The sequence below is a fragment of the Meleagris gallopavo genome, chromosome 1, assembly GCF_905368555.1.
Source record: "Meleagris gallopavo chromosome 1, MGAL_WU_HG_1.1, whole genome shotgun sequence".
Taxonomy (NCBI): Eukaryota; Metazoa; Chordata; class Aves; order Galliformes; family Phasianidae; genus Meleagris; species Meleagris gallopavo.
In genome coordinates this window covers 138,521,106-138,533,954 of record NC_139404.1, presented here as the reverse complement: position 1 = coordinate 138,533,954, position 12,849 = coordinate 138,521,106, and the positions used below count along the sequence as shown (strand labels likewise).

The window sequence follows — 12,849 nt, the reverse complement described above, 5'->3', positions numbered from 1 at the left end:
GCTAAGGATAATTTTTTATACAGCGAGGTCAAATTACTGCCTCATGAAGTTGCAAGAGAGATAATTTAGATTCAATTCTGTCACAACACAGGTGAGTAAGCTAAGAAAGCATCTGTTTCATGGATTCTCTGACTTTTTGTGTTATTTTATTGGACATTGGTAGAACTACATGTAAATGCCTTCAATGTAAACTCATATTTGACAATCTGTCTCACAGTAGAGAAACATAGGCTTTGTGCTTCACATGGATCATATCAGCATGGCAGAGTTGTAGACATTGACTGAATATAACTCTTTGTCAAATTGTGTATAATCCTGCTTAGCTAGATTTTGAGGTATTTGACTATCCCCAGCACTAAGGGCTAAGGCAATGGAAAACAAAATATGTCTGGAGTGTAGCGATTCTCCAATTATTGCTGTTTGCCAGAACCAACAAGAAATCCAGAATATTTGAGTTAGGCCAGCAAATCAAATTTGACATATTTCATTGGGGTTAGCTTAGTAAGATTCCATATAAAATAAATTACATATCTATGAAATTTATCCTAAAATTATACAGTAATAATGCTTCAGCATATTTGAGTTAATCTATATTGCTCTTATTTCTCAGTAAATCTGGGTATGGTTAAAAAAATCCCCATAGATTTTTTTTTCCCTGATATTTTCTCTTAAATATTACAGGAATTTTCCAGCTGAAATATAATAACATTATTTCCTCCCAGTCTACCTTCTTGTTCTACTCCAGCAGACTCACAATGAACATGTCCTCAAAACGCACACCCAACTTCACTTTCTTTTTATTACTTATGACAATCTTTAGAGTGCACAGAAGACTTTTTTTTTTCTCAGACCTTATCCTTTATTTGCCATGACAGTGACACAATGTTCAAGACCTTAATGCTTTTATGCAATTTTTGCTATCAACAATATCTCAGACACCTATCTAATCCTCACTCTCACTCTTCCTCGCTTTCCTCACTAATGTGTTTGTTAATTTTTCAGAAAGATGTATAAACATGTCATTTTTCTAATTATTTTGAATTTTTTACCTGGCACTGTAGTTACACTATGTTCATTCCTGTTTCACTCTAGTGTCTCTTTGCCACAGTGGTGAGGGATGCAGTTTTATAACGTCATTCTTCTGTTCAGCTAAATTTTGATTTTAATCAAATTCGGCTAAACTTTGCAATGTCTATTGTTTGGGAAATTCCAAGATTTAATTTTTCATTATTAATTCCAAAACAGATGGAGGTTGTGACCAAATAACGGTAGATCAATGGATATGTTCTGCTTAGAGAGCATTGAAGTACTGTGCTCTGATTCAAGCTTGCACTTTTTAAAATTTCACTTCTGATTCAAAAAATCACTAAAGATGAAATACAATTTTAACACTATCAAAATGTTTCAAACAGAACACTCCCCAAGTCAGGATATTTCCTCACGCGTCCTTCCTCTTAACGAAACCACGTTTTCTAATGCAAGAATGTTATTGTTGGAAACTTCTCACACTACAGCAGAGATGACATTTTAAGGCGTAGAATTCTATCAAAATCAAAGGGGAGCCTAATCCCTTCAGGAGGCACCTTGACCCAGGGGAAGATATGGGGAAAAGAAGAAGGAAACCCACATTCTTTTCTTCAGGAACGTTCCCGCCCATGTGGGCCCATGCAGCAATGATCTCTGAGACCAGAATGCAGTCTCACCTGTTCTCTCTTCCTGGTCACAGTATCGGATTTAAGGTACTTAAGTAAACCAAACAAACAGGAAAAGAGGTAAAAGGGCATTCTTGGTGCTCAGATGATGATGAGAAAGGGAAAAACATGCTGTTGCAAGCCCGAGGGGGATATATGACTACCCAAAGCTGGATATAAACATAAGGGGTGAGTGAAATTTTGTCACTCAGAGGTTGCGTTTGAAATGCACTTCTCCTGTTTCTTTTTTTTTCCCTGCAACATAATGGGGCGGGGAGGAGTTCAGAGAATGGGAGCATTTTATCTTGTGCTACTGAATTCAGAAGCCCTTGTGGCTTTCAATTCTTACTGTAATAGATGCTTCACTTTGAATGCTTCAACATCTATGAGCCTCCCAGCATAAATGAATGAACTCTGCCATCATCCCAAACACATCACTTTTATATCTTCTTGTCAGATGATTACAGTTATTAACAGCAGCGTTTAAAATTCACTTTCTTCTTTGAAGGAAACCCTGTCTATAAGACAGAACAAATTACAAGTGCTATGTGTAGTGCAGTAGTGTTAAAGCTGCTGTCAGCATCCCAATGTGGCCATATGTCTGACATAAAATACACAAAAGAAAGTGTTGAGGATTGAAGCACAGTCTGATGATAAGTAGACTTTTTAAACAATAAGCCTCTCAAGTGAGCAATATACATTCTCGTCTGTTTTTCTTACTTTGTGCTGCTTTAAATCAAAGTCCATGGGTCTGCAATTGCTGAGAGGTCGGACATGTTGTCTGCGAATAAGTAGGCCCTCTGCCAAGTAACTACAGCTCACTCTTGGTAAAGGAAGAACATTGTTCACTAAAATAGTTTGTCTTTTGATGCCAAAGGAAATCAAATTGTAATCAAGGGCTGAGAACGGACTGAAGTCATAAAGGCTGGCTTGCCTCAGACTTTGGCAGCCTCGCTTGTTCCCAGGCATATTAAATATAATTTACGTTTGCAGAGGGGAGAGGCTTTATTGCACTGGAAATTTGTTTTAAATAACACATAAGTGAAACAGTGTTGGGGGCAGCCAGGGATACGCTTCTATTGTCATTTAGGCTGATGAAAATCCAGAATATATTCATGAGCTTTAACAGATTTATTCTGAATTTTCATCTTTGTAAATAGATATTTACGGTCAGTGTTGATTAAAAAATTACATTTCCTAGGTTCTGGTCATCCATTCCAAGATGAAAGGCTTACTTTAATTACATAACATCCATTTTATTGTGCATGAAAAAAATCATCTTAATTGTAAATGACCATTTTTGGTAAAAAAATCATGAACATTTTATAAAAGTGATTGAATCAATTCTGTCCTTAATCTGCATTATGTGAGATAAAATCAATTTTATTGACAATTTCTGAATACCATTTTAAAGTTTAGAATATACTTAATAGTTGCAGAAAATAAGGCTGGGGACACTCCAAAATTATTTTCTATTTTTTATTTTTCTAAATACTTTTTATAATATTAAAATTTGTTTTGATTTAAAAAAAAAAAAAACTTAAAATATCTTCTACCAATAAATGATAATTTCATTTTTCAGTATTAGTAGCCTGCTTAGACAAAATATTGTTTTAATTCTTTGCACACTTTTGAATAATAAATTTTTCTTCCAACCTGACACTACAATGTAGGTTACATCTGAATTTTGTTTTACAGATTTGCACTGAGTCAAAGCAATGGAATCTGTCAACAAAATGTAAAAGGTCTTCCATGCATATCTAATTTAAGATCACATTAACTTCTTTGTTTTGCAGCTTTGTCACATTGCATATAGCTTTTGTCAGCAGATTCACTGTAGTTTCTACTGTATGAAGGGAAATATGACCTTATTGAGAATCATAAGGCGTGATTAAACTACTGAAGAAGGATTTGGATAGTTGTTGTCTTTAAAGAGATTTTTTTGTCTCAATTTGTCTGTTGTAAATTATACTAAAACAACACTCTTCCACCTTAAAATGGCAATATTGAGATTACTTTGCAGAGCTCACCTCTTTTCAAGCAATAATTAACATTTGGAGCAAATTAATTCTTCTAAAAGACTAGGGCAGACTTTGTATTTTGCCAACTAATTTGGGAGTCTGTCACAGACTTTTAAGAACCTTAAGAATACATTTTCTGTTTCTCAATGCTTCAGGAACCAAAACGAGTAGACATCTGTCTGGGATGTTTCTTAAAGATGTGCCCCTGTCTATGCATATATTTACCCAAGTCCTGATGACACCTGACATCTAAATGACTAATTTAATGCCCAAACTCTGCTACCTCAAAGTAACCTGTGGCCTCATGGCTAAGGCTGGAGGCTTCTTTGAAACAGTATGTTGTTTGTGTACTCTGCATAGGCATCTAATTCCAGTAAACTTGAGGCAATGGGTCCTAATAAAAGGTGAGGTATCTGGAAGACCTGACCTACATTTCTTTCCCATTGCCTGAGTCCTTGTATGAGTGTAGCTGAGAACAAAACCATTTCCTGTAGCTAGAAACCTTCTTCTCAAGGAGAGAGATCAGAATTTAAATGTACTATTTACTGAACAAAATTAATTATATTGCACTATTAATATTCAATAATTTGAAGGTAAAAAAAAAGATACTGCCACAGAAGAGAAAAAGAATCTGCTTTTATTTGTTAGTTTGTTTGTTTGTTAAATTTACAACAAATATGAAAATAAGTCAAGAATAGCAGAATTTCTAAGAATACCCTGACTTACAGTATCAATAACTATTCTGAGGGGAAAAGGACAGGGTGAAAATTTTGACATACCAACATAAAAATACTAAACTTATTAATTGTAACGTATGGCTGCTCTTTTTTTCCCAGCTGTAATACACATTTGAAAGACATATGGTGAAGGCTAAGAAACTACAAAAGACAGAAGGGTGACTGAAAAGATAAATGCTATGACTCTCAGACATGAACTAAACATCCTGGCACCTTTGACAGCCACAGGCACTCAGGGGATTTGACAAATAGGTAGTCACTTTAAAATAGGCCATGTCAGGAAATAATACCATATGATCATGAAGCAAGGGCTTTTAGACTAATAAAAGCAGGACACCACTAAAAATACAGACTGGGAACACATTCCAATAAGTAACTGGAGAGACCTGAGGACATGTGTTCCTTTAAGTGAATATAGGGATTAAGCTGCTATGTGAGCTTGCATCTGTGGTTTCTGTGATGATCTGCAGCTCAGATATGCTGTGAAGTCAGGGAGATGCTTTGAGACAGCCCCACACACTCTGAAGTAATCTGCACAAAAAGCCCTTCACAAGATATTTTCAGGATCCAAGCCAGTCTTGAGTATTCACTTCTCTAGCTCCACACAGTCCTGTATTGCACTTTTCAAGTGCTCTCAAATTTTCTGTTGCTTTTCTTCTTCCCTTTCAGTCAAACAATACAATATGATGTATTTAGATGTTAATAGGAAGGTTTGTGTAAATTTTGAAATAGGAACAGACAGCTTTAAAAGTTATTACTTTTATATATAGATAGGTATATAAAGATATTTATACCTTTGTTATGTTCTCTCTTCCTTTTGTATTGTCTTGTAAACATGTCATGAACTTGATCCTTCATTTTTGAAAACAATAGGAGCTGGATGTTGACTTCAGTGTAAGCAAATGAAAAACCTTCTCTCTATTGTTGAAGCTTTCTTTAAAAAAAATGTAGCTTTCAAAAACATTTGTTGAAATAAATATAAGTGTCGGAAAAAAAAAAAAGGGAGCAGAAGGGCCTATTTAAGTGCTCAAACTGTAATTGCTATTCTATCTGCTCACAGTCAGGGCAATGTTGTGAAACAGAGAAGCAGATATAAAAGAAAGTCTAAGTGTAAAAAAATATATATGTGTGTGAGAGAGAATTAACGTTTGTAACACAACTCTACTGCACCTCACTGTCATTTTTTCTGTAGATATTCCTTGGCAGATCAGTGGGCTGTATCCCACTGTGTTTTTGGACAATGAAAAACTCACAGGTTTTCTGAAGTAGGAAATAGGTACATATGCTGCAGAGATTGGGAAACTATTTTTGTCAGCTTTCACTCTTTTGTTAGACTTGTTTTTTGTGTTCTCAAGATATCCTAAGCCAATAGGTCCAAAGTTAACAGCTGTTCAAATGGCCACATTCTTTTGGAGAAGATGTGAAAAACAATGTGTATCAGAATTTTGGTTGACATTAAATGAGGTAACTCATTTCAACAAAGAGATCTTCCCCCTAAACTTCTTTTACATGCTAAGACTTGATAATATGGGAAAAACACAGCTGATGGGGGTAGAATTACCAGTCTGTCATCTTAACAAAGGACTTTTGGAAATGGGTACTTTCCCTAGGAAAGGGATTCTCTTGCAAAATGTTTTGTCTCAGAAAATGTACAAAATTCTTGTACATCTTGTTAAAACAGAAAAGTGGGTGCACAATAATGTTTTGAAGTATGTAATAAAATTACTGATTATAAGATTAAATCATCATTCTGAAACAAAGAAAATATTTTTTAACAGGCAGGAAACCAGATGATATAGTAAGAGATGGGACCTGTGATGGTGCCTGTAATTAAAAATATCTGAAACTGGTGTACAGGTTTACATCTGACTGGATGAGTATATCTGTGTATTACACCTAAGAATATATACATCTCTACACCAAGTACAGCTTCACATAGTTTTACTTAATTAAAAGCACACCGAGAATAAACAAATGGTTGTTAACAGCAGGAAACACTTTTTTTTTTTTTTCCTACTGTTTTTTTCTGGGTTGAGATCGGGTAAAATAAAACATCCAGAATCATCTGTACTGCAAATGTCGTTTGCATAACCTATAGAAACCTTAAGCTCACAAGCTTTGTTTTTCATGTGGTGAAAATCCAGTGCTATGAAACAGTGAGATAGAGCAGCCTTGCCACGCTGTGGCAAGGGATGCTGTGTGCTTGCTATCGCAGCCCTATCATGCAAATAGTCAAAAGATTTCAGCCAAACTGAATTTCAACAAACAACCCAAGCTGGAAACACCCACTCCAGATCAGGTGTTCATTACAAGGAATGTCAGAAACATTAGTTAGGGCATAAAAACTCAAGAGACTGGTTTTGCAGTGCAGTTACAAGCAAACATGGAAAAATTATTCAAAACCAAACATCACTTTAAGCATTATAATTCTGGCTATTCAAATTTTTGTTCAAGTTCAATGTTGCTACAATAAAATCCCAAACTGTCAATACAGATTCCTTTGCCCACATACGTACAAATGAGCTGAAAACATGTATTGTACTCATCCAAGCATTTTGCTATGTATGTTTTCACTTTTTAAACACTACAGTTTACTTGCTAAATTCCTTCATTAACATGAGTTTAGATGATAAACAGAGGTTTTCAAAAAGAGGATCACTGTGTAGTAAAATTTCACTATCAAGCCATTAAAAAAAGTTAAAAAATAAGAAAAAGTTTTTTTAGCAACATTTGAAAATAAAAATCTCAGTGACACAGATATTAATGAACAATGAATATTATAATTTTTAGGATACTTGAATGAACTATTGAATAGTCCTCATGGATACTTTTTGCCTTCCTCTACAGTAATGTCGACTCTTTAAAACCTTTTTATTGCATAAATGAGATTTATAGTTTGTTTTCTGGTTTGCAGTTCTAGAAGACACAAGGCAAAACTAGCTTGGAATTCAAAGAAAAATGAAAGGATGTTTTCTCTACTGCTTTAAGAAAGGATGAATAACTGTTGTGTACCTAATATGCAGAGACATCCTAGTATAACAAGATACAGCTTAACTCCTAGAGCCCTTGTTATTTAATCCATTTAGTTCTGCCCAGGGATCACATGAATTTATGGAAACCCCCTGCTACTCTCTTTGTTGACTTCCATCCCTGCTGGGAGATCCCCATCTGCTGGGAAGTGAAACTCTGTCCTGAACTTTACCTCATTTAACAGAGTGCCACATGTAAATCCAGCTTCTTCATTTATTACTTTGACAGAGCAGATGGCTGTTGGCTTTTAAAATACTATAATGTTGCCTAAAACCAGCTATATTTGTAAGATATAATAGTTTTAGTTGCTTGGATTCTAATACTTGATTTTTATGAAAAGACTCTGACACAGGCAATTAAATTTTTGAGCCATCAGTACTTAGTGATGCATTATAATTTAGCTGTTTTCAGAAAATCATATTGTGACCAAATAATCGTTCATTAAGACAGAAAATACTTTTTTAATGGAAATTTGAGACTTGTGTTTGGTGGCTGATATGACTGACTAGTTTTCTAATAGTCTTAATCACTGGAGTACTTCTTTACTTGTTCATTTAAACCCATTAATGAAAACGTATGATGTTAAGTCTAATATCTGCTAAACCTTGATGACTGTTTTGACTTCCAGCATTGTCCTATAAATAACTGTGAATGACATGCACTAAAAATCAAAGAGTATTATTTCATTGTGATTAAAAAGAACAGGTTCACCCAAGACTTCCACTTTATCCAATAAAACCATAGAGAAATTCTTTGTTAGCTTGAGTCAGATGTAATGTACTTCAAAATGTCTTGTCCTCTGAGACGCTACCCTAAATGTATAAAGCAAGATTTAAAAATAACCCGGAAACTCAGACTCAGCTGCGGAGTTTGCTTATAGAAGGCACATAATGGGATAGGAAACATTATGCACAATCACAGAATCCTGGGTTTGAAGGCTGCAAACACTGTAAATTACTTGTCCTCAAGATCCAGCCGAATGGCTTCTTTGTTTGTCTGTTTGTTTATATTCAGTGGTCTGAAAGGATTTCTAGCCCTGAAGACGGAAAGTAAACCTTACACTGTCAGTGCTGACTGTGCTTTTATACTTTGAAGTATTAGCTATATGATGCTCAGTAAAATTCAGAAAGCGTGTCTTTAACTGATATAGCCAGGCTCTTTGCTTATGTTCATCTTGACCATGAACCTTCTGATCACATTATAAGTATTATGGTCAAAGGGCACTGGTTGTTGGCATGACATTTATGCTCTGTCATGCAATCATGTCATCTTGTATGGCAGCTTCTGGGTGAGACCTCATATGAGGCAGACAATCTGTATTTTCTGGTATAAATTAAGCAAATGTCTCTAATGTGCACCTCCTTCGTTTAAATCAGGCATTTTAAGGTATTTTAATCCTATGCATATCCTTAAGCTCTAATGGCAGGTATTGTTCTTCATAATATGTCTTTGCCTTTCTCATGATAAACACACTGTTTAGAAACAGGGATGTCTGTTGCTGGAGGGCTTTTGTGTTGAACTGTGCAAGCTTCCCCTGTAACTTGGTGGTTCAAACTTATCTGATACTATACCTTGCTTTTATTGACCTTATGGATAGCATTATACCAATAGGATTCTACCAGTCAGAGTAATTTCATGTAATACACATAGTATTCTATTTTAAATTTTAGTACCGATATTAGATTTTTCTTAAGATTTAATATCAGACTGAATTTCCCTTGATTAATTTTTAAGATTCTTGAATTAGAAGTTAAAACCTAAGGGCCACCTCCTGCATGAAAATCTACAGAAAGATAACTCTGGTGGAAAATTCCTTTGCAACGGTTTCTTGTTGTACAATATTATAGAAAAGTGAATGAAATCCAGAAAGCCTCTGTACTTATCTCATAAATTCCCAAAGACAAATTTAAGGAAAATACTAATCTGGTTTGGCTGTTTCTGCTTCAGCTATAGTCTTGACAACGCACCTTTCCCTTACCAATGTAGCTCTAATGGAAAGAGCAGTATTCTCCTGTCCCTCTGCTGCTGCCTGTAGAGGTGTTAGGAAATCTGTGGATAATTAGTGAGCACATATAGCATGATCCTGTGGTGAAACTGGACTGTGGGGAGATAGTTTGGGTAGTACAAGGAGATCAGTACCAGCAGCTGAGCCTTGCTGGTACAAGATGTGCTGTCTTCCACATATGTACAACTCTCAGTGGTTGTCTAGCCTTGAAAGATTGGTGACAGAAAAAAAATGTTACTTTTTCTTTCTAATTTAAGAGCCTACAGGTTAAACTTTAGTAGGAAAAGGCTTACTACTCAGTATTAAGGAAAATGGTAGAATCAGGACACGTATTTATTCTAAGATCTCTAGAATTTTCTGTTTTATTGTAATTTAAACTTAAAACAAATGTAAAACATACAGTATATGCTACCTAAGTAAAGACAGAAATGTAGTCACTAGTGAAATTTAACAGCACAAGGAACTTAAGGAAAAAGGAATAAAAATCCCCAGTGTGATTGTACAAGCTCTAAAAAAGTCCCCACCTCAGTAGACTGGTCACTTCCTTTTCTTGATACTTATGTGTAGGCAGTTTATGGTATTTCAGTAATTCTGATCTTTGTTTAACTACATTACTGTGTGCCAATAAAATGAGAAGTTCAAACAAGCAAAGCAATCACTCTGTGTATAGCTAGTTAAAATTCATGGCTAGCAGGGAACAGATTGCCATAGGAAAACCCTCTGCCTGTCCATCTACCGGTACCATACCACCAGCAGGGCTCCTTTTATACAAGCTTCTCCCTGTGGTTGCCTCTAATTCTTTTGCAAATCTTCCTTTCTCCTCACAAATTTATAGCCCATTGACTACTTTCTGTGGGTGGCTAGAAACATCTGTGTAGCAATGCTTCAGTGTATGTCCTGCACCCTGCTTGGAAACAACAGTGCAAAGGCCAAGAAGAGCACAGCAGTGCCCAAATGCAAAACCAAGGAGGAAGAAAGGAGCTGTTTAACATGCGTATTCATTACTCACACTCAATTAAGATTGAGTGAATGTGGAGGAGCTCAAGGCACTACTTTGTCAGCCTCAGAAAAAAGTTCTTGTGATCGTTACATCGTGTTTCATTAGACTAATTCATTTTAGGCATGCCAGTTTCCTCCTTGATGTCAGCCCTATTGCTATCAGCTGCGACTTTTCCAGGAGGTTTTGTAGTAGATTTGGCCAAGCTAAGACTGAGCTGATTGAACTATCATATCCTAGGGCCTTCAGCATGACAAAGGACATGTCATAAAAGAGTACACAGAATTAATTTACAGGAGTCTTAAATTCAAATTAATGAAATGGATTTTAAAGCAGAAGGCAAGATATCCCCACAGCTTTGAAAGCATTAAATAAATGGGATAGAATTCCCTAGAGAGCTCTAAACTTAAATATTTTATCTATAATAAATATTTTACGTGTTTGTACTTCTAGAGATCTATCTGAAAAGATATTTCTTTTAATAGAACCCCTTCTTTGGATAACAGGAGAGAAGGAAGGGTGAAGGAATTTTTTTTTTTTTTTTTTTTTTTTTTTTCCTGGATAGCATAATTATACCAGGAGAGTAAATTATGAGGTTTAAAGTGCAATAAATATTATTCTTTCCCTCCTTCCTCCCTCTGCTTACTGACATATGGACATCTGAGAGTGTTTGTTCAGTGAAGGACAGGAGATTCTTCCTTTAAAATGTTTCTTCAGTGTGTAACAGTGCTCTTAAGCAACAAAACCTAAGTCAGTTACTCAGTTATCTTAATCGAGATTTGTTGGACCGGATTGTTACTTGTTTAACACTCTTCTTGTTAAACCAACCAAGTGCTGCATATTACGTTCATCACTGGGAACTGTAAAAGCAGGAGGCATCATAACTTACAGATCTTGGTAAATTCTGGGCAACATTTTGTTTCAGTCTAGACTAAGATTTTAGTTTGTCCGGATTAGGTACTGAAATTCTAGAGATTATGTTGGCCTTAATTATGTTCTATTATACAGCTATTGGGTTAATTTTTGCAAATGTGGGCAAAGATAAAGAGCAAAAAGCTGCACCTCTCGCTGTCACTTGGATTGTATCATCTCCTGCTGAGCTTCCTTCCCAGTTTAATTTTATATCTGCATCAGGTAACCTGCTCTGAAGCAACAGATCTGTGCTCTCAAATGATGTGTTTCAGATCCACCCAAGTGGCAAAGCAGCTGTAGGATGACATAGCAATCTATTGTTACCTGCAGAACCATGAAACTGCCAGGCTATGTGGCCAATTCCGAGTTGGTATTGATGACATGAACCTGTGAGATAAAAGACAAACACGACTGGCTTGTCAAGATATAACTATTTTTCTGCAGTGTGTGCTAAGAACAATGATGGCTATTAGTCTATTTTTACAGAGAGGACTACTGACAGGTGCTGTAAGTCTCCCCAGAGAGCCTTGGTGCAGGAATGATTAACTGACTGAGACAGGACTCCGAGCACACACACGATTACTGTGTGTCATTGCAGAAAAGACAATGTATGTAATATTAGGTGGGATGGGAAACTGCTTGGATATCAAATATCAAATACTTAGGGGATTTAAATTAGAATAATAGTTAAAATTTTCAACAAAAACAACTCCTGCAAAGGATACTAGCAGTTTATTTTAGTATACCTTTATTTTAGTATATTTTAACAGTATATTTATTAACTAATAAAAATTTCAATGCAGTTCAGTTGTTTAACAACATCTCTGATTTGCACTTGAACGGATTTATCTCTGGGGAGAAATCAAAGGTGTATGCTTTAGTCACTTATTGAAATCCCTCAATAAATTCCAGGACGATACATATTCCATTGATTGGCATCTGTCTGCCCTTAAAACAAAGGGAAAAGAGCCCCCCTTGACACACCCCCTGGGGACTGGGGAATTTCTTTCTTTTATCTATTGTGGGTGTAAACACTCCATCTCACCCTTCCAAACTAAAGCTTTTGCTCCTGAAATTAGATATACTTTGCACTTCGTGTCACATCCCAGCTCTCTGTGAAGAGAGGTCCTCTGAGGAGCTTCTGCTTATCTTGTTTTACTTTGAAACCTGTTCAAAGGAAAGAAGAAAGATCCCACTTAGCCTAGTTAGCCTGAGACTAGATCATTTGGTTTGCTTATGGAAAGGCTTCCCTTTAAAGATAAGAGCCCTTAGAATGTATCAGATAATTTGAGTTAAACTTTTGGGTTGTGTGTCTTACTGTCAGTCTAAGTACTTCCGCGGCTGTCTGCTTGAGCATGTGAGCACATCACAGTTACTCAGTTTTGTCATTACAGCGTCCCAGTGAGATAAGAAAATGTCTTTATTTTGTACCTGGAGAGCTCAATCACAGGGTAAG

The 12,849-nt window shown here is 35.9% G+C and overlaps 1 long non-coding RNA gene across 5 annotated transcripts in view; it reads left to right on the top strand.

The window, feature by feature from the left end:
- Window positions 1-1,442: 1,442 nt before the first annotated feature.
- Window positions 1,443-12,849, top strand: part of LOC104917421 (uncharacterized) — a 74,329-nt gene continuing 62,922 nt past the window's right edge. For 2 of the 5 annotated variants that reach the window (XR_014880837.1, XR_014880835.1), the window contains exon 1: window positions 1,443-1,880. This is a non-coding gene — a long non-coding RNA (uncharacterized LOC104917421). The remainder of the gene's footprint in view (window positions 1,881-12,849) is intronic. The other 3 variants (XR_014880834.1, XR_004158859.2, XR_014880836.1) reach the window with 3 other exon arrangements.